This window comes from Papaver somniferum, chromosome 11, assembly GCF_003573695.1.
Source record: "Papaver somniferum cultivar HN1 chromosome 11, ASM357369v1, whole genome shotgun sequence".
In the NCBI taxonomy this organism is placed as follows: domain Eukaryota; kingdom Viridiplantae; phylum Streptophyta; class Magnoliopsida; order Ranunculales; family Papaveraceae; genus Papaver; species Papaver somniferum.
Window position 1 is genome coordinate 133,214,954 of NC_039368.1, and position 6,000 is coordinate 133,220,953.

Consider the following 6,000-nt stretch of genomic DNA (forward strand, 5'->3'; position numbering starts at 1 on the left):
GAACGATCATTTGGAATTTTGAAGAGGAAGTTCCATATAATGTATGGACCATATCATTCATGTAAACCAATAGAAACAAATAGGTTTATGCTCACCTACATCATTTTGCATAATATGGTAATCGAGGAGTCCCGACGGGGTACCAGTTGGACAAGCTATCTAAATAAAGTTTTGAGGAAAAAAGTTAAACCCCTTCATGGTATGCCCGCAAGAGAATATAGAATCGTAGAAGAGAGAATTCAAAACAGGGGTTTACATTTAAGACTAAGGGAGGATCTCACCGCACATTTTTGGAATAAATTTTTTGTTTTTACTTTATGGATTGTGTAATTTTGATTAAACAACCGTTGAAACTGAAAGTAAAGATTACATTGAATTTAAAAATAAAGGATTACATTGAATTTAAAACCAACTATTACATCCAGAATTTAAAACTGAAACTAAAAAAGCGTAATGACATTATTTTTACTTGCATTTTCACCTAGGTCGTCTGCATCAGAATCAGTGTCAATTTCTGATGGGCATTGTCTTGCCTTTTCTGCTTGAACTTCATCAAATTCATCTTGCCTTTCGAAGTGTCCATTCCCATCATTTCTCTCATGTGGGAATTAAACAAATTTTGTTCAACCTCCTTACGACCTCTCCTCATTTCTGAAACCATTTTCTTACGCTCTACTATTTTAACTGTATCAGTTTTTTCTTTTATATCAAAGAGATCTTGAAGGTTGTATTCTGAATTTCAATGATTGTTCGCATCTTGAGCCACCTTTCTGATTCTTTTTTCTTTTTGGTCACCCACTTCATCAGGTTTATTTGAATTTCCATTAACATTAAGATTAAAATTACCATGTGGGAAACCTCCAGTGTTGAAATTAGGGATTGAGTTTGTTCTTGGTGAAGAATAAGGAGTCCTAGTTTGTTGAGAAACATTTGTAGGCTCGTAAGGTGATTCCTTTGGTACGTGATATCCTTTTAACATATCAGAGTTATATCGGTTCATCTTTTTGAGGATGTGGAAACAAGCTTTGTGCTTTAAACTTGAAATATTTTTTCTTAATCACTAATCCTCTCGAGTTATTTTACGATTGTTGATGGTGGCTTTTAGTTCAGGGCTAAAATTGTAAAACCATGCATTTAATAGGCCGTCACTCTGCAAAGAGACAAGGCTATGTAAAAGTAATGAGTGTTCAACCTCTTCACTGGCACACTTATTGAGCAACTCAATATTTCCTCATGAAATTTACCCAGAATGGTGCATGTAGCAACAATCCCAGATATTCTGTAAATTTTGGCACCTTGCCTATATTCACTTAATATAAGTTTCCTTGAATGTTTTCTGTGCTATGTTCCCCGGCTGAACCCTTAATGTTGATATGGCATGACAATTTGTGTTCACTCGCAGTAGAGTAGCACGAATTTCCACATATCAAGGATAAGGTCTTTGCACAAGGTATTCAATCAGAAAGCATGTTTCTCTCTGGCAATGAACTTAAAAGAACTCTGTGTAAACACATAAAGTTCAATCGATTACCCTGACTAATTTACAAAAGTTAGGGTTTTGCGCCTTGCGCGGTATATCAGACCTTGCCTGTCGAAAATTAAGCCTAAGCAAACTAGGTAATTAATCTGCCATGTAGGCGCAAAATCTTGCCTAGAATCAGAAAACAAGAAATGAATGAGCCGCAGAATAAGAACAACAGCAAAGGGAGGCGTGGCCATGCCTTAGGCCAAATCGGCGCCATTTTCCATTGGCCACGCCCCATGCCTAACCGGCCCTATTTCCCTCGACCAATCAGGTCGCTTCAAACTTGCCACACTCACATCAGAAGTGTGGCCACTCGTGTTTGGCCGACCCACTCTTTTCGACCAATCAGATCGCTCCAAACCTGCCACACTCACATCAGAAGTGTGGCCACTCGTGTCTGGCCGTCCCTCTCTTGTATGACCAATCAGGTTTCTCTAAACCTTCCACAGTATTAAAAAAGAGACGCAAAGTCGCGCCAATACCAAATTGGCTTTCCCAAAGTTGCACAAATGCGCCAATTGGCATGCCAAACGTGCATACCCAACGTGTCGACGTGCTACTTTACCACAGAAGCATGCAGAACATGGCAACTTACCATAGAATGTGCCAACCCACCTTCTGTTCGTGGCCAACGCCATAACAGACTTCAATATGGTTAACCTAACCAGAAACACAACTTTATATGGTCAAAACCCTAATTTCCAGTCGTGGTGCAAATCATGCCACTTCGGGCCCCACAACATGCCACGAACCGTACAGGACCCAGGAAACCCTAATAATGGCGCCATGACGTGGCCACCCGTGGGAATCTTGCTCCTGTGGTCAATTCCACATGATGGCCTGGCTGTGGTTCCTTTGGCGTGGCTATGGCACCATTTGCACAAAACATCGATGTGCAACGGCCACATGCCGCACACGCGTTTGCGCTAATTAGGGTTTTGGCGCACCAAACCCTAATTTAGGCAAAGTTGCTACGCCAACCAAGCCAAGTAATATTTCCCAGATCATTTGGGTTGATGTGGCAACATGGCCAATGTTACCACGCCAATGTGTCAAATTCTAGCGGCCATGGCTATGCCAGACGCTACTTCGTGCCACTGGCATGTCCTAACTATGCCAGCCACGCCACCATCATGTTGCACATGCTAAATAGGGTTGCGATACGCCAAACCCTAATTTAGCCAAAATTTTCCATGCCAACTGAGTTCAGTAACTCTCCTAAGTTCTTAAGACTAACTTAGTAATAGGTCCAATGTTATCGAAGTCATATTTGGATCTAACACCAATATGCCACTACAGTTGTCGAGGCTATGCCACTGGCATGCAACTATGACACTAGCATGCCACCAAAAAACAAGTTTTGGTCAGAGAACAACACAGTATCCAGAAATCACCTTATAGCTTTCCATTCTGCTAGCCAGTTCCACTTTCTGATACAAGTCGTAAACAACCACACCTTCAGAATCAACGATTCTGGTCTCAACACTTTCTTCGCTTCCCTCCCTAAGACCAACCCTTCTCCTTCACTTTGTGACCGAAGTAATCCTGGAACGGCCATTTCTTGGCTTAGGCCAGGATTGTACAGATTGATCTCTCGAATCAAAAGTACTCCCGTGCAGTGCATTGTTTAGGGTTTGGACTCGTTTCTCATCCACACACACAAAATTACCAAAACCGGCAGAAGTAGTTTTCACCCACAAACAATTGGCGACAGCAGCGGGAGGTTAATCTCTCTGTTGCAAATTCGACTTTCAATTCCATCATCATACCAGTGAATGCAATGCTTTGAAGCTCGTCCAAGAAAAGATGGATTCAGGAGAATTGCGTCTGGGGACTAGAAAATTCTCCGCCTTACCGGGGATCGACATAAAGATGTTCCACAGACAATAAAGAATGACTGGGGACTTCTCGCGCCAAGGAGGGCGTCACATAAAGAATCGGATCTACTCCTTGAAGATTCAGTTTTGGTGAAAGACCCTAAAGTGAGTAAGTTTTGTCAGACAATGTTTACACGATCTATTGTTTGGGTTTTCACATTTATAATGGAAGCCGATAACCCAATCATCCCAAGATTTCACATCTTTCCTTTTCTCATGCAACATTCACGGTTTCATAATTTCCCGAATGATTTTGCTACTTACATTCGCAATTCAGATTTTGACATATTGATTGATCAAAGGGCCATTATTCCAAAATAATCCAAAAACTCTTATAAGAAACAATCATCTATCAATCCAAAAACCAGAAAACCAAACCATAAACTAGAAGTTTCTTTTTCCTTTCAAAAAAAAAAAAACTAATAAAAGGAAATTCAGAAAATAAAAACATTCAAGGAAAATTGCCTAACAACGGCTCGTTCTTCTTGAAGAAAATGTCCTTCATGTTTTGAAGAGCATCCTGCTTCAACTTCAAATCCTGGGACAACCTCTCGACTTCCTCCTCATGTTGGTTAATAAAATCTGCGGAAGGAACTCCATCCATTTCAATCTGCAGCTTTTGGATTTTGGAAAATCCTTCAAAGAACCAGGAAGCGTTAAACTCAAATTTCACACACATATCCCGATGGAATTCCCAGCTTTTGACTACATCTACAGAAAAAGTGTGTCCAGTCACACCGCACATGTCATGGATTGAAGATAGAGTTTCCTCCACACGCTTGACCAATGCAAAACGATTATCAATCTTCCTGGTTATGGTAATGTGCCCACACTTCCTCCACATCTTGGTATACAGCTCTGCATACTTCACTGGCACACTGAATCCTCCAATCAACACATGACCCTCAAAAGAAGCTTCAAATGGAGGATCGAAAACGACACCAGCAGCTGGATGTGCGACTAGCAAAGATTCTTTGGGAACAATCACGCCCATCGCCACGACAACGTTTTCCGCCATTTGAGACACAACATCATCCTCACGACGATCAACCTCCATCTCTAGATTACCGGTATGTACTCTTTCCATGGTTGGTGACACAACTACATCTTCATCGCCATGAATCTCCATATCTTCAGAAGCGACTTCTTCCTGTAAATGTCACCAATTAAATATTTATTCCATATAAATAACCCAAGAGGAAAACGTGTGAGAAACTCACCGACTCATCTATGGGCCTACTGGAACTGGAGGAATACTCGCTACTACGCTCTGAAGTACTTTGTCCACCCCTGTCGGATCCTTAGCTTTCTTCTTCTTCACCCTCCTTTTCGCTGTCAAGAGGCTCAGTATCACCAGATTTTTCTTCAGAAGGTGTCATTCCATGGCCATGTGCAAGTCTGGTAAAGGCGTTTGTCTTGCTAATACCTTGAGTCAAAAAAGAGAAGATATTTTCAATGGGAACAATTCAGAATATTTATGCAATTCGGCCAAATCAGGAAGAAAATCATACATACTTGCATGTTGGAAGAACTGAAAGTCACAAGAGCCGTTGGAGCCGAAGCCGATCGGATGCCACCCGCACGATTTTTCGACCTTCACTCTTTTTCCTAGGGACTGTCAGATTTTCTCTTACCTGAAGAAAGCAACCTCAGCAATCCGTGTTTTTCCAGAGCTTTAGGAGAGGGCTTTCCGCGTGGAGCTGTCACAACATCTTGCACGAATTGATGAATAGCGAGAAACTCTTTCTGCCAGAAAGCATTATACTTGGAGGTTGTTATCGGTTTTCGCTTTGGGAGCAGAAAGGGGAGGCTCCTATGAGATGCAAAGATACAGTTATTAAAGGTGGCTGGCAATAGTTCTTTTGGAGTCGTGAATGGATGGCGAAATGGAACTCCCTGATCAAAACCCATGTGTCGAGCGGACCTATCAATATTGTAAGGAACCACTTCACAAGATCCTCTGAAAAAAGACGGCACGTATCCAGAGATGCAACTCCGCACGAACATGGTTTCTCCAATGCTCATATTCTCTTCGGAAGAATGCAACATCATGTTCGAGGCAGAAGTAAAAGTGTTTGGATGAACTATAGATGCGTGGACTGGAGCCCAAGGACGAAAATCAACCGCATGCGCGTTTTCGAGGAAATCAATGAGCTTTGAGTCAGGTTTTGGACGCCTCTCCAACCAATGGAGTATCCTAGAGACGCCATATGTGTCAGGAAATGAGGTTTTCGGTTTAAGAGCGTAATCTTTGAAATGCTCCCACTACCATGCTTGGAGAAAGGCGACATGGACATGCGAGTCTACCTTCATATACCTATTAGATACGTACATGTCCGCCGCTAAGTGATCCAGATGGGTGTACAAAGAGCCAAGGAACAAACTGCCGATGGGAAGAGCAACACCTTTTGCCAATTTGATGGCGAATTTGATGAGCTTCTGCCTTATCTCCTTCTTACCAAAGCCATCATCGAAAACGTCCCTGGATAACCACATAGCTAAAAATGCAGCAACATGAAGCGTATCATCCAACACTTGATCCAGCTCTGGCTCATCACGGAACCATTCAGACACCCACCAGTTATAGAAGCATTTTTC